The sequence below is a fragment of the Manis pentadactyla genome, chromosome 18 (genome assembly GCF_030020395.1).
Source record: "Manis pentadactyla isolate mManPen7 chromosome 18, mManPen7.hap1, whole genome shotgun sequence".
Classification (NCBI taxonomy): Eukaryota; Metazoa; Chordata; class Mammalia; order Pholidota; family Manidae; genus Manis; species Manis pentadactyla.
This window is the reverse complement of record NC_080036.1, coordinates 1,760,484-1,781,932: the sequence shown is the minus strand read 5'-3', so window position 1 is coordinate 1,781,932 and position 21,449 is coordinate 1,760,484.

Sequence of the window (21,449 nt, the reverse complement as noted above, 5' to 3'; positions counted from 1 at the left end):
ACGTAGTAGGTAAATGCAAGAGATAGATAGAAGGAAGGCATGATTGAGTGCGGTAAGAGAGCAAGTGTCGATGATCAGGTTTGTGCCTATAGACTAGGTCTTAATCCAAACCAGACGAGGGCAGCAAAACATCCAAGGTTGCAGAAGGTTTCTCTCAACCCTGGGGGGTGGGGGGAGGGGGGAGGTTCTAAGCCTCCCCTCTGTTGGTCCCCATTTTCTTGCCTGCCGGCCCCCCTGCCTACGACCGTGCCTGTCTTAGGTTGTTCCTCCCTTGACGAATCTTACCCGTCTCTGGCTAGCCAGCCATCTTCCGGGGCCATACAGGGAGATGTAAAGCTGGTAAGTGAGAGAGAAGCCATATTCTTGGAAAAGGTTAGCTTTTTCCTTCTTGGCAGATGTATGCCCTGTGGCTTCCAGGCCCAGCACTTGTCTTGCAGTATCTTTACTTCTTGAAAAATTATGGGATTTGTTGATTTCACGTGTAAGGCACAAATGCTAGTCAAGGGCTGTCATGAGGGAGGGAGGGAGGGAGGGAGGAAGGAAGGAAGGAAGGAGGGAGGGAGGGAGGGAGGGAGGGAGGAAGGAAGGAAGGAAGGAAGGAAGGAAGGAAGGAAGGAAGGAAGGAAGGAAGGAAGGAAGGAAGGAAGGAAGGAAGGAAGAAAGAAAAAAAGCTAATAGAAGTAGCAGAGGGAAGGAAGAAAAGATGAGAAGATTGATGAAGTGTCAGACAGGGTTATTCAAGTCAATATTCTCTCGTAACTCTATTTCTATAAAACTCTCCATCACTAGTTTCACTAGCATGGTAACAATAAAAGGGGGGTATTCTCAGTGGAAATGGGGTGGTCAATGTTTGACTGACGGTAGGTTTCGGTACTTTATGCTGAGATCGCCATTGGGCCCCGGCGTGTTCCGTTCTTCAGGAGCACTGTCCTGAAAAGCTCCTGGGAAACTTATGTTCTCATCCTTTCCACACTGCTCGGCAGAGGTTAGTTAACCCTTAGCGAAAAGGCAGGTCAAAGCAAGGCCAAGAGTATAATAAAAAAAAAGCGAAATCAAGGTGGGTAATAGGGGGAGCCGGCTGCAAAGGCCCCTGCTTCGTGGGGGTCTTCTTCCAGCCTGAGTTTTGCTACACAGCTTGAATGGCATGGCTCCCTCAGCCACCCCTTTCTCCAACTTGCTCTCTTTCAATAAAACATAATAAACCTTTCAGGTTGCCTCTCCTCCCTGAGGCCGTCCACACTTCTTCACTCTTTAGGTAACTATCAATAAAACTTGTACTGTGCTTCATGACTGTGTCTCTGCCCTTCGATTCTTGTTGGCGGCGGGGAGGGACCAAAACCGAGCGCAATACACAACGCTTCCCCCTGACAGTTTCACCTACTGCACAGGGAGAGAGACCTCCCCAGATGTGGCTGCCCAAACAACACCGTGAACGTGTGGGATGACACCAAGGACTTCCCGCGGGGAGCGGTGGCGGTGGGGGCCGGGAGCCCCATCGATCTGGAAGATGATGGACGATGAAAACCCGGTCCTAGAACAGCGTTGCTTTAGGAGTGAGTGTGATCTCTGGGCCCACAAGCCAGGGTGGAGGAGCCACCCCCTGCCAGGCCTCCCTCGGCCCTGATCACTCCCTCTGAGCCTGGGTACGGCCTAGGAATGCGAACCGGCGACGAGATCTGCAAAGCGCGTCCGGCCCCTCCCTTCCCCAACCCCTTTGACTCGGATGGTCACACACACACACACACACACACACACACCAACCGCCCTCAGCACCCCCACAGCCCCACCCCGACCCTTCCAGGGAAGACATCTTGTATGGCGTCAGCCTCCACGCCCAGGATTCTCAAAGGGTTCACGGGGTTGCCTGGGTTACGAAAGGGAGGCTGAGTTCGGTCTCCGCTTTCAGGGGCGTATCTCAAGAGATCCCGCCCTTATCCCCCATCCCCCACCCCCACCCCCCGCCATTTGCATGCTGCAGCCTGTGGGTGGGGGAGTTGAAGAGAGACATTCAATGGAGAGAAGCCCCGAGGGGGAAGTCAAATGCTCCCATTGAATTGGACCGGGGGGAAGTTTCTGCATTTGAAAGGAGCGATTGAAGGAAGCCCGCTGAAGTCGATCGTCCCTGACCCTCCCCTCCCCCACTCCCGAGTGAGCCCGGCTGACTCGGTGGGAACCGAAAGCTGGGGGTTTCGTGCCGAGGGGGGGGGGTGAACTAAACTCCTGGTCCCCGGGGAAATTGCACAGGGGAAAAGCCGAGTTGGTATCTCAGACGGAGCGGGGTCAAGGGGATGAGATGCTTGTGGACGACACAGGGAGGGCTGTTCGGTGACCTCCCGCCTTCCCCTTCCTCTGAATGAGAAGAGGGCAGAGGGGAACGGGTGGGGGTGGGGGTGGGGGCGGGACCCGGATGTGACCGTCAGCCTGCCCGGGGACTGAGGCTGGGGGGCGGCGGTGGCGGCGGCGGCCCCGCCCTGCCGCCCCTGGCCGCTCGATCCGTTCGTTCTGGGACCTGCGGGCAAGGGCAAGAAAAACACATGCCCGACAGCGGGGTCGCTTTGGCTAGGCGGACTCACCCCAGCAGCGCGGCTTCATGCCTCACGTCATGGTCGCTCCCACTCCCCCAGCCCACCCCAGCCCCGACTCTAGCCAGGGAGACAGACAGTCAGGAATTTTCTGGTTGAGCCTGGGTCGGTCAGAGACATAGGTCATGGATGCCTCCCCACCCACAAGAAGGTGGAACCACCCACCTGGGAGATGGAGGAGGAGACTTTCGTCCCCACGTGGAGGTGACCCCATCCAAAATCATAATAAAAATAACAACCGTTTTCTTTGGAAGACTTCCTTCCTTCCTTCCTTCCTTGCCCTGCCTTGAGAAAAACCCTCCCTTTCTGTCGTCTCTCTTCTCTCTCTCGTCACTAGGTGGCGTGCTTGCCTGATTCAGAGATCACTTCCTCAAGCCGAGGGGATCTGCTGGCCAGGGACCTTGGCCCAAGTGTGTTTTCGAACAGAACAGTTGATGTTCTAGGGTACCCTTGGTGGGGATGAGCAAAGCCAAACTCCCCTCCTCGCTGACAAGTCCTCAGAACTCTCAGGAGAGCGACCGAGAGGACGGATCTCGGAGACGGAAAGGCTTCTTGAGCCCTGACAGATGCTAGCCAGCCGGGAGGAGGACTGGACTTGAGGCCTGGGATGGGGACGAGAATGGTCTGCTTCGCCAGCAGGCAGGCCCGGTTCACGGGAACGCTATGTCCACCCGCCTCAAGAAACGGGGCGTGGTTAGGAGGGTGCGGGGCCGGGGACACCCGCCTCCAGGGGGAAAAAAAAAAAAAAATAGTCGTTTCCCTTCCCCTGGGACGATGGCTGGCTCCAGCGGGGCGAGCCCGGGAACGGGTGGTTGGTTGGTCAGTCAGTCCATAGACAAGGCTGGTAGACGACTCGTGGGGGATGGCCAGACGCTGGTCCCACACAAGGTGTGTGGGCGGGGGGTGCAGTGGTTCTGGGGTCCGTCTGGACAGTGGCCGCAACGACTGCATGTCAGAAATGTGGAGCTGGCCACTGAGCGACCTGGCCCCTGGCCGGCCTAGCCGGTGGCCAGCGGCATCCTCTCCCTGTCCCCCCGGCCCCCGTTCCGCAGCCCTCTGTCCTGTGGCTTGATTTGGGCTGGCTGTCTCACCCCTTCCTAACCAGCCCCCCACTCCCCCTTTTCGTCACGATCTTTTGTAGAGCTGTAACGTGTGTTTTATGTTTCTATTTTACCTAGGCCCTTTTATGGTCAGGGCATCGTCCGTCCCCTGTTGCTAGGAAAGCTCATTCCCAAGGAGGTCATGCCCCTCGGAGGAGGGCGATTGAAACATGACTTCGGATGAGATGAGATATTCCCGGCCCGTGACAAGTCCAGGGCAGCAACAAGACAAGACGGAAGGAAGGAAGAAATAGGGGAAGAGGAAGGGGGTGGGGGCTGAGGGGAGCGGGGAGGGAGAGCCAGAGAGAGACAGAGACAGAGGGAGAGGGAGAGGGGGAGAGAGGGAGAGAGAGAAGAGGATGAACTATACTATCTATCCGTCAACTGTCCTCATCAGGGATCCTCAATTTCCTTTCCTTAAGGAAGAGCATCTTTTTCAGGGAAAGGCCTAGATGGCTCATTCGCTCTGTCCAGCAGGCAAGCATTGTGCTGTCTGTGGTTTCGTTCCCAGGCTGACATCATGGCGAGGAACAACGGGTACGAAGGTTCCATGAAATAACACCAAGCACCCGTGACGGTAGAGCAACACAGACCGTCGGTAAGACGGTTTTCATCCACGAGCCCCGTGACCCCGACCGTCATTCTGCCGTCTCCCCTAAGTCGGGGTTGGATCCCTCAGGGCCCTTATTGGTATAAGAGCGACAGCCCGATGAAACCCCACCGTTTTAGGCATTTCAGGAGGGTGCCTGGGCTTGAGATTTCCGGGACCCCACGCCTCATGTGCAGTGCTCAGAAGGATGACGACAGGAGAGGAAATCTAAGGGATACGAAGGAGGGTGGTTGTGAATCTCTCAGGACACACAGGCCTGGTCCGGACCCTTAGGTGGAAGCGGTCCGCTCTGCGATGGCAGCGGCGGCTGCTTCCCTTCCTAGTCATGCGGAATCGGAGATGGCAGATCGGGAGTGCCGGACGGACGGGTCACTAGGTGGATTAGCCTTCCCCCTGACCCCACCCCCACCCCCACCCCCACCCCCACCCCCACCCCCACTTTGTAATATTTCATTTCATTTTATTTTATATTTTATTTTGGGGGGTGGGGGTGGGGGGTTTAAAGGTTAGTTAACACGGATCCAGGCGTCGACTCCCTGGGCTCTGGCTCCACGGGGCATCACAGGAAGTACTTGGACATATGTCAACGTGTGAGGTTGGAAAGAACTTCTGTGGGTGGGGGTGAGCTGAGCCGTCTCTTTGGGCAGCACACAAACTGTCCGGGTTGGATTGGGTTTCCCACGGCCCTGACCGACTGTGGATGTCTGCAACCACCCACCCACCCACCCACCCACCAAGGAGCCCGTCTTCATGTCTCTCTGAGTCGGGACCAGGCTGCTTCTGTGTCGCAGAGACATCAGGATGTCGAGCGTCTGACAGCCAGGGGGTTCGGATCGGGTTTGGTGTGCTGGTAGGAGAGAGGCATGCACTGGATCCACCTGGGCCACCAGCTTTATGGATTCGGTGGCTGCTGCCACCTTGGTGGGCCAGTCAGCTAGGGCATGTCCCCAAAGCCCAGGTTTCGTTCCTTCCACGGGAGCCTCCGTTTGGATGACAGCCGTATCGTGGGGTAACAGAATCATCATCGTCAGGGATCCGATGAGACTAGAACGTTCCCGATTTCTAGGAGTTCCACATCATTTCCAAAGCAGTGATGGACCCCTACCTACAAACAGAGCACACAGAAAGCTTTGTAGGCCTATCTTGTCGGACAGTGTTTCCCGTGGAAACTTCACACAATCAAAACCAGTTTAGCCACTTAGAATTGGACTGGAGTAAGTTTGTCTGAAGTATCAACACAGGTTTCTGGTTTCTTCCCTCCCTCCGCCTCCCCCTCGCCCTCTCCTCTCCTCTCCTCTCCTCTCCTCTCCTCTCCTCTCCTCTCCTCTCCTCTCCTCTCCTCTCCCTCCCTCCCCCTCTCCTCTCCAGCTCCCTCTCCCTCTCTTTCTCACTCGCACTTACTTACACACTCCGTAGACTAGGATAACTGTGGTTAGGGTCCGGAGTCGACCACCACCTCTTCAAATAGACAGAAGATAATGCAAGTCACACAGCGAGGTTTATTTCCAGCTAGCTGGGGTCCAAGTGTCTGCCCGACGCAGCGGGTTTCCACAAGGACCCAGAGCACTCAAAGCCAGGGGTTTCTATGGCATTTTCGAAAAGCACTGACTCACAGTAACTTTCCATAAATTTTGGCTTGTGCTACATCCTGGGGGTTAAGCAAAAGCAAGATAAGACCACTCCTCAAATGTTAGGGTGGTTCAGCAAGATAAGCTGACCAGAGTCGCAACCGCCCGCAACCCGGTGTCCATGATTAACTTGTTCTTCAACACCTGTTTATCAAGCCTTACCCAGTTCCTCCTTTCCTGAGTCCTGCACTCAGAAAACGGCTCTTTGGCCCTTAAGATGGCCATTCTCATGCTAATTCATTCCTACACTGTGAAAAAAGATGCTTGGCTGTCTGTGTGCCCAGAGGGACAATGAAAGTCTTCACAGGCAAAATACGGGAGGGGACCCGGTTGCTGGCAAAACTCAGCTCTTTTACTAGGAAGCACACCACACTCCATTTTCTTAACGAATGAAAGACCCAATGAAGGCAACACCCAGCACAGGAAAATCGTTTGAAAAGTCGATGCCTTTAAAGGCAATGCACACACATCACACACAACACACACAACACACACAACACACACACAACACACACAACACACACACACACACAACACACACACACACACACACACACACACACACACACACACACACACACACACACACACACACACACACCAGCCCTTTCACAGTCTCTCACATAGGAAGAGCAGACCAATAGTCCCAGGACACTTTGTCTTCCTGACACAGAGAAAACTAGATTTTATTCTTGTGCCAGCTTACTTCTGCTATTAAAAATCATCTTAAAGAAACTCATTTAGATCGTAGCTGGCCTGATCACACACGTCGATTCTTTTCCCAAGGTTCCTTTTCACAGCCCTTCTGCAACTTTCTTCTTTATGTTCAGCTTTCGTCCAAAGATTTCCTTTTTTCAGGAACCAGCCTCTCACACTTTTAGGACACCATTTCTTTTCCTCTCTCAATTCCTCTCTTCCTTCCCTCTTTCCTTTCTGCCACCAGCCCCTCCCTCTCCCTCCAACCCCCTTCCTCCTCCCCTCCCCCCCCCAGTGAAAATGCATTTCTGTGTCTCATACCTTCTTTGACTGAAAGCATAAAGCATACGTCCCACTTTTCCTGCATACAGAGATGTTTCCTGTATTTATTATTGCCAGTGGCTTTTGTGACACTTAGAAGGATTCTTAGCTTGCCGAGACATCACTTCCTGTTTTTTTTTTCCCCCTTAATCTATAAAATTTTGGTTTCTGTTGTTAAGTAGCAAGCATATCAAAAATGTGTGGAGAACGACCACCACTCAGCTTTCATAAACCCACTTTTCTCATATGGAATATGTTTTCAGGAAGAAGTAACACGTGGCAGAGGCGATGGAGGCCTCCCGTGCATCACTTGAGCCCATTTGCCTCCTGTTTCTGCGGAGGTAAACATGAGCCAGATTGGGGTGTTCACCCTTCCCGTGTGTGTTCTTAGGCTTTTAGTATATGTGTCACAGCAGTCTTGCTTGGCATGTTCTGAAACGACGAAACCTTCTCACAGGGCACATCGCTTGGCCATTTCTTAACTCATCATGGTTCCTGAGGGGAAGCCAAAGTAATACACGTACCTTGTACTCATTCGTGTCGGCAACCAAAGATGACAAACAAACCTCTTGCACGGTCCATTTGCTAATGGGCACTGGTTCCAGGGTTCCACAGTTAAAACAGCAGTACTGCAGTGAACTTTCTGGACACGTCTCCGTGAGGAGAGTTGGCATGGCGAGAATGACCGTCGCCTACGATGCCCACAGGATGGGTGAGTGCATTGGCATCTCCAAATAAACTAGGTGTTGCGGACCACTCTCCGAGGTGATCGCAGAAGTCTCCCTGCCGCCAGCAGAGACGAGAGAGCCCACGGCTCCAAACTCAGCAACGTGGTAAGCATCGGGGTTCGGTTAGATTTTCACATACGTCCGCCCATCGAATGGCAGTGCCACGGTATCTCAAGGTTGTTTCCGTGTACAGTTCTCGGGTGACTGGTGAGAGGAAGTAGCTCGTCAGGGGGAAAAGGACTATTCCGGGATGCTCGCCTGTGAATCACCCTTCCCGGATTCTTGCACCATCGTCTGGATTTCCAGCGAGCCCTCCGTCAGTGACACGGCACGCAATCAGAAGTTTGGATTCTAGCATGAACGCATGTTTCGACCTCTGCTGTGTGTGCTTCTTGTCTGCTCTGGTATCCACGAGTCTTTCCTTTGCTTTGGTTTTCATGGACAGATCTTGGATCCATCCTTCCTGACAGGAAGTGTCTGCATAAATGGACAGCAGCCTGTGTGCTGTGCCATTGAGTCGCGGGTTATTTTCACCTTTCAAAAGCGTTTCCCCCCCACCCCCATGGAGGTTTGACGTCGATCTTGTGTGGCTATCCTGGATACCTATCAGCTACATGACGGATATTTATGTGCCTCGTTTCTCCAAGTTTCAGAGGTAGTAATTTTGCCTCCTCTCATTTCTGAATCTTAGACCGTTAGCATCATCAACTCCTCTGAAGCGTATCTGATATTTGTATTTGTTTGAATAGAAGAATCTTAATCTATAGAATAGGTTCCAGAGAAGTTATTACAGATGCATACCGTCTGTGTGATCCTGGTGCGAGCATATTACATCTTATTCCAGAACACAGTGCAGTGTATCAGACTTCCAATATTTGGATGTGCACTTTGAACCCCCGCCCCCACCCCCACCCCCACCACCCCCACACACATGTGAGATACACTTTTCACGGATGTCAATACAGTGTACGGGGTGGCTGGTGGGTGGGCACAAAAAACAAAAACAAAAAAGGACTCCCTGAAGTATATACTTTGGCCAAAATACTGGGACTCTTTCAACGTGAAAAGCAAAGCAGAAATATGGACTTTTAAAGACCCTACCTGTCTGGTATGTGCAGTGTAAATCAACGAGACGAATACCCGGGTCAGTAAAATGTTCACAAGGAAAGATTTCCTATGAACTCTCAGTAAGCTTGTCCACATCTAGCCCTCACGTATGTAGGCCGTTTGGGCAGCCGTGCGAAAACTGCCTCTTAAAGGATCAAGCATCAGAATCAGAGAGGAAGAGTTTGCAGTAGACTCACTGGCACCCGGATAGTTTAATGCACCTACATGTACATTTTACATCAGAGTCAAAATTGGAGTTCTGGTAATCCCGTGGAGACATCTTGCTGAAATGCCACGAAAATGGTTGCCGCGTTCCAAGGACCTAAACGACAACACCAAAGGAAAAAAAAAAGTCAATGCAGAGTTCAGTTCACTCCAAATATGTTTTCAGTCGCTAGTCTGGACCAGGCATTAGAGCTAAGGAAATGGTTCTCCTTCCTATGGAGTTTACGATCTAGTGAAAAAAAACTGCAAGTGACGGAAGGAACTGTTTGTCTCTTTCTCTTGGTGCCTGCCTCTGCCTCTTACACGTTAGCACGTTGACTCTGTAAACCATTTCTGGTGAGGAAAATCAGCTTCCACCTCTCATCGGGAGAGTCATCTACTTTCATGCGTGAGGTTGACGTGCTGTGCTGTCACCGTGGACGGGACACACGGGACTTGCAGCAGCAGCAGCAGCAGCAGCAGCAGCAGCAGCAGCAGCAGCAGCCCAGAGTTCCAGACTGGGATAGGATAGGAACACTCGGGTCTACTTTCAGTCTCCTGGACTTTCATTTCTCTGGCTCTGGGTGAACCAGTTTCCAGCGAGGCATCCAACGGAACTAGGGGAACTGTTGACTACCTGGCATCCTCTAAGAGTGCCACTTCTGGGCGGGTACACAAAAACTAGCCAAACTCCCAAAAGGCGTAAAGGAGGAGCACACTGGTAAGGTCCCACGAGATCCAGAGCTCCGAGGCGACTCTTGCTCAGTGGGAAGGCAAGAGGGGAATCGAGGCAAGGTGCAGGCCACGCTGGTAAGGAGTGCTCAAGTCCAGTGGGCCTGGCAGAGGAGGTGATGACCAATCGTTCTAAAACTTCCAGAAAATTCTAATAAAAGATGTTATGTTAAGCACGAAGGCTGATTTAAGTGGAACCGAAATGGACGTGTCCTTGCTACAATCAGCTGCCTAAGTTTACCGGCAGGCATTGAAGTGGATGGTATCTGCTAAATCTTTCCAGGCTCCAGGGCGAAGCGAGGGGACGCCCTCCCACAGAGAAAAGGCCGACCGACCGACCGACCGACCGACCGACCGACCGACCGACCGGGTGTGTCGCACGGCTGTCTTTCTCTCTCCCAGGTGGGAGCTTCCTCTTCAAGTTAAAGCCAGACACACACGCCTCTGGCTTGCCTTTCTAAAGAACTGGGAGGGATGTCGGTCCCCAGAGCCTGAAAAGGAAGAAGTGTCTTCTCTTCTGCCCACAAGCCTGACCTCAATACAAACTCTCGAACGGAGAGGCTTGGCCCCCAAGAGAAGTAGACAGTCTGATAAGGTGATGCAGCCAAATCTATTTTAATGCAAGGAAAGAAAATAGTCAAAAGTCCTGTGAACTACTACAATAGGGGACTCGTTCTCTAAATCTTTTTGGTGAAAACCTAGTCTACTTATTGAGCTCATTATCTTCAAAATTTTGGAGGTTCTCTTTTGTTTTTAAACTAGACTCCCCAAAACGGAAGAAATCTGTCTTCCGCAGCACGGCCTGGCTTTCAGTGACTGGTGCTAGAATGGTACTTGCATTTTATTTCCAGCCCCCTGGACACACACAGTCCCTATCATTTCAGAGCCTTCATTCAGCCCTGTTAGTCTGGGGCCGTCGAAACCTTTACCCAGTTATGTCAACTGCTCACCTTCAGAGTGTATTCTTGAGAACTGAGACACTTTGGGTCAAATGAGCTAAAAGGAAGCAAGGCAATTGGATATATTAGTAACTCAAATCTTTGTGTCGGTTTATCTGTCTGTCTGTGTATATGTTCTCTCATGAAAAGTATTGCTAGCTGTAGTACATTACATCTCAATCTGTATGTTGGTGTGTGTGTCTAAGTGGGTCAATGAGAAATCTATTTCTACCTCCGGATGGTACTAATAAAATGGATTTACAGACAAGCGCTTGTGAAAATTGGACGTTCTAAAACTTCCAGAAAATTCCAATAAAAGATGTGAAGCGTGAATGCTAATTTAAGTGGAACCGAAAGGGACGTGTCCTTGGGATTTTCAGCTGCCTACGTTCACCTGCAGTCATTTAGGTGGATGTTATCTGCTAAATCTTCCCAGAATAAAATGATTAGAGGCTTGACTCTGTCTCACATTCAGTCAAGGTTTGGCATAGTGAAGAATGAGTCGGCTAAGTGTGTAGCAAGCGAACAGCTCAATACTAATTGTGTGTTGCAGTGTGTAATCCCACCGAGAGCCTGAGAATTTTTGTCGTCACCTAAAATCTTAAAGTTTTGCTCAGTTCAGACATATTCTGTGCTTAGTGAGACTGTGCCTTAAAGCACACGATTCCAGAAATTAGTCAAGGTGCTCATAAATTTGTCCATCTAAAGAATGCTAGTGTGACGGCTTACAATAGCCTACTTCTCAGTGTTCACTGAAAATTGCAAGTTCCTAACGATTTTGAATTTTAACTAAAAGTATTTGAAGTCATGAGGAAAACATTTGTGCATGCTAAAAAAAGAACAAAAAACGGGTCTTTGGATAAAAGGAAGTAACTTTGTTCTAAAGTACAGCTGTTTCTTTAAAGAGGGAGAACACGGATGTGTAAGGAAAGTTGTGGAAAGCTTGTGGAAAAACGGATATGGTCATGCTCTGTGAAATAAAAGCAAATGAGTCTCGATATCAAGGACACGGCAAAATTCGAATTTTGTTTTCGGCGAAAAAGACAATGTTTTCTCAAACGGTTAGTCTGCTGCTCTTCGTGTTGAAAGATTGCAAAAGGTTTTCTAATTGTTTTATCAAAGCAGTTTCTCATGCTTCAAGTCTCAAGGAGTCGTCTGAGTATTGAAGAAAATGAGATCCCCCCAGTAAAAGGACTAAAAGCTAAACGTTGCTCACGACTGTGGAACCTTCTGTATTTGCCTTTGAGGTATTTTGTGGTCATGCTGGTTAAGTGGATAAGTATTGCTTCTTGGCAACGTATCATCTTATTGAGGCAAGTGCCGAAGAAACTTCCTTCTGACGGCGTCCCAGAATCAAGTTCAAAAAGGTGCTTATACCTCTACTTAACTCTGATATTTTCCCGAGGGCCCCTGGAACCTGTCAGAGGAATTTTTTCTCCTCGTCGGGGAAAATATTTGGCTAATTTGGCCTATTTATCTGACTGACACACACACACACACACACACACACACACACACGCACGCACGCACGCACGCACGCACACATTTATTTATTTGTTTATTTATTTACCTGGAGAGCACTGCCAAAGGGAATGATGCTAAACTTTGTGACTGAATGTTCTGTGTCACAAAAATAATCCAAATTTCCTCATGTCCACTGTCTTAGGGTAAGCTCTCTCATCAGATCTTTAACCGTTGTCATTTGTCAGTCTTTTGTCATTTCTAGTCACTGTTTTATTACTCCTAAGCTAGTCAAGAGCTAGATTTCAGCAGAACAGGTATTAGTTACCTAGGACGACTACGTAAACTAAGGAAGATGATTTTGTGGCTTTTTGTTTCGAGTGTTGCCCATAAGCTGCCAACAGTTTAGTAAATGACTGCCTGTATAAGCAGAACTGAAACTTTATCTTTCTACCTGATCCCTCCAGAATTTAAAAACTCTCCGTGGCTATTTTGATACTTCCTGGCAGTCTGTTTATTTGCATGAGTTCAATAGGAATCTGCTTTCCCTGTAAGAGGACCCATTAAAAACACTGGTGATATTCGCAAGGCTTTGACTGGAATGGGATACCTGAGAGGCACGTGTGTAAACTCAGATAGGAACGGACAGCTTTAAGGAACTAAGGTAGACCTGACAAAAGCCAACAAAGCCCCTTGGAAGAACAGGCCTGGTACCTTGCTTATAGGGTTCCCAGCAGCCTGACGAGGTGACTGAGGAAGGTCACCTCCTGGCAGGTACGGGAACCTCAGGATGTCTCGGGGACCTGGAGAAGGGAGGAATTCACCCAAATCTACAGGTACTGCAGGCAAAACCCGATGGCGAGTCTGGCTTGGCTATCTGGCCTCACGGGGCCTTTGAAAGTTCCATCTGAAATTCCTTGTGAAAAGTGCCAGCAAAGCCCATTTAAAAAAGCCTACGTAATCGATTGCTCTTCTGGATGCGTTTATGCAAATAATCGAGCCAAAGATTAGTTATTTTCTAGGGGAGAGTAGTATCGTTTCAATCACGCGGCCTTTATCTGTACTACATCCTAGTACTAGTCATGGGGACATAAACTGAATTCAGAATTCTAGTTTCCCCAGAAAATATCTGGCTACGATTCTCCAGATGTGTTAGTTGTTGTTCTTCTCCCCCCATCATTTCTATTAAAGTTTCGCTCTTTCCGGTTCCCATATTCCACCACGCATTCTTCATCTCATCACGTTGGTCCTTCCGGAATGGAAGATCCAACTGCAGATGTTGCTATTTAACCTCATAACGCCATTGGTTCTACCTTGCCTAGAGGCCATAAAACTGCAAATAGTCATAGAAATGGAACCCGGAATAGAAGTGCCCGTCTTCCGAGGGCCTCCTCAACTGACCGCTGATGGAGACCTGACTGCGCCCTTTAGTGCACCCCTTCTCAGCATGAAGCAGCCAGAGCGGTCGTCGTCGCCCCCCTTTCCCTAGCAGCAGCTAGGGTCTCTATCTGTAGAGGGGGGAATGAGACAGGGACCCGTGGGCTTAGACAGAGTAGGGTGAGGGCCTCCGGAGAAAGCAAGGCAAGACATTCACGGTCGAAGCCATGTCACAATCCATGTCAAGTCCCTATCGAAACTCTGTGTTCAGCGGTATGCAGAGTCGAGGTCACACTAATTCTCTAGGGTCGAGACACTAGACTAGGAATGTAGACATCTTCAGTGAGATCAGTTCCAGGTCAGAAGGCCAGGAGCGACTCGGCCTTGAATGTTTTGAGCGTTCGGCAAAGGCATCTCAGCATAACCCGTGACTTCACTGTCAACAGCCCTGGCAGACAGACAGCAACCCAGCCGGCCCATCTTGAGGGCAGGGCAGCACAGGGCAGGTGGTGCAAGTCCACACCCTAAGCCCTCAATTCTCAAAAATCCTCCACTGCCTCTAAATCCCCTAGACAACACACCACCGCAGGCTCTCTTGTTCCCTCCTGGGGTGAGCCAAGAGCCCCTTCCGCCCAACCCCCCCCCCACCTCTCTCACTTTATTTCTAAACAAAGAAAGCCTCTCCCTGGCTCTCCTACCTTGGGTGTCTGTGAAACTCATTCTTGGACTTCACAAACAAGAACCCTGGCATCGTCAACTCAAAGAATCGGGTGGCCACTGGAAAGGCTTCCTAGCTTTCTCCACCTACGTTATCCTCCATGGGGTTCTTTCCCTCTGGGTACCTAGTTTCTCACTGTCCTTCAGGGTCAAGAAGACCCTTCACCAGAAAACTCCTAGGGGGTGCTGAATATCACCTTCCGATCTTGTCAAGTTGTGACTCCGAAACTACTCAGTCTTCTTTCTTTGAAAATATCTTGTCGGTTTCCAGCCAGGACAGAGGTGAAATATCTTTGGCACTATTGAAAAACACCCCATTGGGTGTAAGGAGTGGAACTCCCCAAAGAGGGTGCAGAGGACATGACCTTCCTAGGCTCCAGAGCCACTGGCAGAGACAGCAGCAGGGAAGAATGGACGCCCCACCCACCCTGCCATAGGTGCCAGGTAGGCAGAAAGCCAAGCCCAGGTGTAGGATGTTCTGAGAAACAATGAAAGAAAGAAAGAAGGGAGGGAGAGAGACAGAGACAGAGAAAGAAAGGAAGGAAGGAAGAAAGAAAGGAAGAAAGAAAGAAAGAGAAAGAAAGAAATGGTAAGAAGGCAGTGGCTATTCCTGGGAGACCAAGGCTCCTCCTTAACAAATATGTCTGGATTTGGAAAGGAAGAGACAGTGTTACTTCCCTGCCTTGCTTGGACCCTACAGACACAGATTCGGAAGAGCTGCTTCCGGCAAAGATGTGGGCTTCTGCCAGTCCTCCCAGGATGCTCTCTCTATCTACCGGCTCTGGTCCCTACCAGATTTCCCCTTGGTGGCCGTGGAAAGGAATAAAGTAGCAGTTGGAGTTACATTCAGCATTACAGTCCTTCCTTTCTCCCCCACACTGACTTCACATCTCCCCACCCCCATATTTTCTCCCCTCATACATATCCTCTCAAGGCTTATTTGTCATTCGCTTTTTGTAACGACGCTTTCTTCGAGGCTATGCTGGGATCTGGAAGACTTTGCTTAGATTCTAGTTGGAATGCTCCTCCTAGTGGCCAAAGTTCTTCTAGGTCGTCATTACCCTGAGGGCTGGCAGTGATTTTTCGGAGCCCTCGCTTTCAACCCGTGGGATTTTCTAACATATTTTGGTTCAGCTGTGTCTGGCCACCAATGGTGCTGTCACTCACTTTTCTGTCCCATCGGTCACAGGGTTTCCAACAGGATGGTTATGAAGCTAACTCCTCAGGACGTAAAATGAGCTGAGTATGATTTGGCTAGATAGTCACAGCCTCCAGACCCATGGTTTCTGGTGACGGAAGGTGGCGCGCCTGCTTAACTTTTTCAAGTTTCAAGGATTCTCCTCCCTGCTGCCCACTGACAAATCCAAAACTCTCTGGGGACCGACAGGGAGAGGGAGGAAGGGAGGGAGAGAGAGAGAGAGAGAGAGAGAGAGAGAGAGAGAGAGAGAGAGAGAGAGAGAGAGAGAGAGAGGAGAGATGTGGAGATGGATGTCAGAAGACATCAAAGGGCTTCGTGAGCCCTGACCGATGCGAGCCAGAAGGAGGGGACTGGACTGAGGCCTGGGACAGGGACAGGAGGAGTCTGCTTCACCAGCAGCAGCCGGGCCCGGTGAACGGGATCCCTGTGTCCGCCCGCCTCAAGAAACAGGGCATGTTTAGGAGGGTGCGGGGCCCGAAGGGGAGTTTGTGGGTTGGGGGGCCGGCCCACCCCCCCAACTCCCACCCCCCAAAAGCGTGTCCCAGGTGTTCCGGTTGCACACTGCACTTGCACGGGGGAAGCGTGGGGACCCGTTTCCAGGTGGTGTGTGTGTGTGTGTGATGTGTGAGGTCAAGGGGCTTTGGTGAAGATTGTCCCGCAGGTTGGTTTTGCTCGCTCGCTGGCTGGCTGGCTCGACCCCCGCCCCTGGCGTCTTTTTCCAGGAGGGCGTGGATGTCTGACCGCCCCGATCCCCTTGGGCAGGGAGGCAGTCGGTCAGGGCTTTCCTCCCTTGAGTGGCCTTGGCACACCTTTGCGGGTAGGGCGGGGGCGTTGTGTATTTTCCTCGGTCGGCTCTTGCCTCTGCCGCCACAAAGAATGGAAGGGCAGAGACACGGTAATGAAGCAGCAGACCAAACGTTTTATTGTAAGTGACTGAAAGAGAGGAAAAGTGCAGGCCACCTCAGGGAGGAGGGGCGCCCTCGCCCCGAGAGGTTTCCGTTTTATTGGAAGAGAGCAAGTGTACACTTGGAGAGAGGGGAGTGTGAGATAAAGTTTGAAGGCATGAGCTTAGAAAGTGCAGGCGACCTCAGAGAGAGGAGCGCACCTACGGTTTCAGAGTCGGGTTTTCGGTTTTTATTTCATAGGCTAGGCAGTGGACGATGATCAGGAATGCTGCGACCCCGGGCCGGTTGCGGACCGGCCAAAGTGCCCCCAGAATATTCATCTTTGTTCAGACATTAAGTTTCTTCCTCCCTCCCTCCCTCCTCCTCCTCCAGAAAATATACTTCGTTGATCCCTCTCCTGGGTAATCAGCTTCTGTGTGGAAACATATCAGTCAAGATGGTCTGCCTTGCCTCCAGTGGGGGCTGAGGCGCCATCGGTTTGATTAAAATGCAATCTTAGCTTTAAGACAGAATTCTTCCTGAAGAGGCTGGGCCTTTGGGCAGGTGCTCAAGTCAGTCTGACGCTGGTATGTGCTCACTGACACGAGGAAAGCACAGGCTACGGCTGAGATGCTTTTCTTTGCCTGGGGAGTATTCACACTTCTAGGCCAACTTGCTCCTGGCCTTGGCGCTTTCTATCTTTTCACTGGTTTACTCTCTGGGGCCCTTCTAGTACGCTGACCGGCCTTCTTCTCTTTCCCGCCCGCTCCTCTCTGTGTTCCTGCCAAACACATGTGCCCGGAGTTCTGCTGGGTTCAGGCCGGTTTGGTTCGTGCGTCTGTCCATCGGCCGACATCACGACGAGGTCTCCGTGGGGTTGGAGCCTTTCCTTTATTCCTGTTTCCTGACAAGGCCGTCTGTGGCGATTCCGGTGACTTTGCCTGTCCCTCCCTAAGTCTTTAGGAAGAGAAACGTGTCCTTACAAAGAACACCCACCGTGTGGTGGTATACATACACGTGGACTCACAGGTATAGGTGTCTATGGGTACACGGGCACGCACGCCTATGAACGCGTGAGCGTATGCATGCGTGCTTGCGTGTATGTGCGTGCTTACTCTTTTCTTTCAATGCCAGAGGAAAATGCTACTCCTTGTGCTTGTTCTTCTTCTTGCTCTTGTTGTTGTTGTTCTTGCTCTTCTTTTCTTTCTTCTTGGTGTCCTTTCTTACCTTCTTCTTTCTTCTTGTTCTTTACATCTTTTCTTCTTCTTCTATCTTCTACTTCTTTGCTGTTTTCTCTCTCTTCTTCTTCTTCCTGTTCTTCTGCCTCCTCTTTCTTCTTCTTCCTTCTTTTGCTTTTCTTTCTCTCTCTCTCTCTCATCCTTTCTCCTTCCCTTTTTCCCTCCCTTTCTCTTTCTCTGTTTTCTTCCACCCCCTTTCTCTTCTCTCTCTCTCTCTCTCTCTCTTCTGTTCCTCCCTCCCTCTCTTCTCCCTGCCTCCCTCCCTTCCTTCCTTTTCTTTGGGGTGGGGATATCATTAATGAAGAACTACATGAGGAGCATTATGTTTCCTAGGCTTCCCCCATCACCAAGTCCGCCCCCTCCCCCCCACCCCGACGGTCACTGTCCATCAGCGTAGTAAGATGCTACAGAATCACTACTTGTCTTCTCTGTGTTGTATGACCCTCCCCGTGCCCCCCCACCCACATTATGTCTGCTAATAGTAATGCCTCCCCTTCCTCCCCCCCTTATCCCTCCCTTCCCACCCACCCTCCCCAGTCCCTTTCCCTTTGGTAACGAGTTACTCCATTCTTGGGTTCTGTGAGTCGACTGCTGTTTTGTTCCTTCAGTTTGTATTCTTTGTTCTTATACTCCACAGATGAGTGAGATCGTTTGATACTTGTCCTTTTCTGCCTGGCTTATTTCACTGAGCATAATACCCTCTAGCACCATTTCTTCTCATGGCCGAATAATAGTCCACTGTGTTTACATACCACATCTTCTTTATCCACTCATCTACGGATGGACGACTTAGGTTGCCTCCATTTCTTGGCTATTGTAGGTAGTGCTGCGATGAACATAGGGGTGCATCTGTCTTTTTTCAAACTGGGCCGCTGCGTTCTTAGGGTAAATTCCTAGGAGTGGAATTCCCGGGTCAAATGGTATTTCTATTTTGAGCTTTTGGAGGAACCCCCATACTGCTTCCCCCAATGGTGGAACTGATATACATCCCCACCGGCAGTGTAGGAGGGTTCCCCTTTCTCCACAACCTCGCCAGCCAACATTCGTTGTTGTTTGTCTTTTGGATGGTGGCGATCCTGACTGGTGTGAGGTGATAGCTCATTGTGGTTTTAAATGGCATTTCTCTGACGGTGATGAGCGATGTGGAGCGAGCATCTTTTCCTGTGTCTGTTGGCCATCTGATTTTCTTCTCTGGAGAAATGTCCGTTTCGATCCTGTGCCCGTTTTTTCATTGAATTATTTGCTTTCTGCCTGTTGAGGTGCGTGAGCTCTTAGTCTATTTTGGAGGTCAACCCTTTATCGGATCTGTCACCTACGACTATATTCTCTCATACTGTAGGATGCCTTTTTGTTCTATGGGTGGTGTCCTTTGCTGTACAGAAGCTTTTCAGCTTGGTATAGTCCCACTTGTTCATTTTTTTTTGCTTCTGTTTCCCTTGCCCCGGGGAGATAATGGTCATGGAGAAGTCGCTCATGTTTACGTCCAAGAGATTTTAGCCTAGTTTTTTTTTTTTGAGAGGGCACCTCTCCTATGTATTGATCAAATGGTTGTTAACAGCAATAAAATTCTGTGGAGGGGACTCGATGCTGAGGACCTATGGAGTGGAGGGAATGCACTTGTTTCCCTCAAGTTCGTTCAGAGAGATAATTTACTGTGCTATAATACAGACTTACTAAAATGCCCTCTTGAGGTACCGTGTCACGGAGCTGGTGCACAGTTTAGCTTCTTTTGCTCCTTCCTGCCTTAGCTCTCTCTCCTCATTAAGCAGCGTTGCAGGGAGAGGGCCACGTGGCCTGCCAGGTCAGTGAGAGCCCAAGTGGACCAAAAAAGAAGAGCATAAAAGTGATAACTTACCTACACGGCACGTTGGCTGTCACACCAGCTGCAGGTGAACTCAGTTCCAACTTGGCCTGCGCCGGAAAGGCGAGCTGAACGTGTGAGTCCTCCCAGGAGTTAGACCTCTTTCGAGTGTGGGTGAGAGAAGGATTCAGTCATTACACCGGTTCTGGAGGTAGGGGGACAAAACCGTGTAATGATGTCCCCGAGGACAGGGTCTCTGTGTCCCTCAGCTCACCTGCAGAAATCTGAGAGGTCCCAGAGGAGAGAGCTTGCAAACTGATGGCTGAAGCACTGTCTGTGATGTAAGGTGGAAGGTGAGCTCTCGATATTCAGGAGAGTTGAGGGTTTAGAAGCTGACAGGAGCAAAAGGAACGAAGAGGGGAAATGGACTGTTTGCACGTGTACGGTGACAGCCTGTCGAAAAATGTCTTTTTAATTTAGCGCACCTGCAAACCCACTCGATGACACACCCCTCGCTACCCCCAATTCCCACCCTGGCAGCCCCGACCCCCCTCAGTTTCCCGTTGTGACACAGATTCTGGAAACGGCTCTTTTCTCCACCATCTCCCTCCGAGTTCTCCCCCCCCCTACCATCCATCCAACCTCCTTAACCCAAGCCTTTCGCCAAAAACTGTTACTCGCGATACTGCCCTGGTTAAGAAGGTGGTTTCCTTTGGGATTTGAGCTCACAGCCTCTCTGGCTCACCGGCTTACACGGGGCGCTCTTTCCGAGCTTCCAAGAACTCGTTCTTACACCATCCCAAGGAACAGTCAAGTCTTCTCCCCGCCCCAAGGCGGGATCTGGGATTCCTAGACGGCTGCTTCTGCCCTAGATTTGTTGGGAACGCCATCTCCAACCACCACCGGAAGCTGAGCTTATCAGGGGTACGTATGGTCATGCCACGCTCTTCAAGTAAACCAAGTCTCGGTCATCTGTCGTCCTACCAAGTGTTGCACACGTGCTGCGTTGCTAATGCCGTCTGCTACGTGAATGCTGCTCTCTCTCGGGAGATCATCTTAGCATATATTCAGACGATAGCTGTTTCCGGGTTCAGCTCCGACCATTCTGGTCCTGAGAAGTTCCTATTTCACCTTTCCTCTTGCACTGGCTCTAGTTGTACGATTACGTCTGGCAGGGAACCGTCAGCATGTCTTCAGGAGCCTCAATATTTAAAGAATGGCCTTACAGAGAGTGTTTTGCTCACTGATCAGTGTTTATTTTTTATTTTTTATTCTTCTTATTTTTTTGAGAGGGCACCTCTCCTATGTGTCGATCGGATGGTTGTTAACAGCGGTAACATTCTGTGGAGGGGACTCGATGCGCAGTCATCCATCAAGCCCCAGCCTCATCCTCGAGGGTCTCCCATCTTCTGCAGCATGACGAACAAGGTGTTCCACGGTGACCTAGTTCTTACCCAGTGACTAAGTTCTTACCTGGTGAACGGTGGCTAAGGGCAGTCGTTATCACGGACGCGTTCGGTTTTGATCACGCCTGGTGAACTCTCAACCGTCCAGTCGGCTATGATGGTTTCGATTGATTTTTATACTCGATTTATATGTGAATCCCACATGTCTCTCCCTTCCTTACTTTTTATTTTCAGTTTTTAATAAAATGCTGAAGTGGTCGGTAGATGCAGGACGAAGGCAGGAGACATAGTTTAGTGCTGTCAGAGGGAGGGCGAATGTAGACGATCAGGTCTGTGCCTGTAGACTGAGTATTAATCCGAGCTAGACAAGGGGCACAGAACATCCACGGACGCAGAAGATTCCTCTCCAAACGGCGGGGGGTCGGGGGGGTGGGGTGGGGGGGAGGCTCTAAGCCTCACCTCCGTGGATCCCCAGTTTCTCGCCTGATGGCGCCCCCCTGCGACCTGTGCCTGCCTTATAGGTTGTTCCTCCCGTGAGGAATCTTACCCGTCTCTGGCTAACCCGCCGCCGCCGTCTTCCGGGGCCATACGGGCAACTGTGAAGTCGGTGAGTGAGAGAGGAGCCGTATTCTTTGAAAGGGGTTATTAGCTTTTTGGCTTCTTTGCAGATGTGTGCCCTGTGGCTTCTGTGCCCGGCCTTTGTCTTGAGGTATCTTTACCG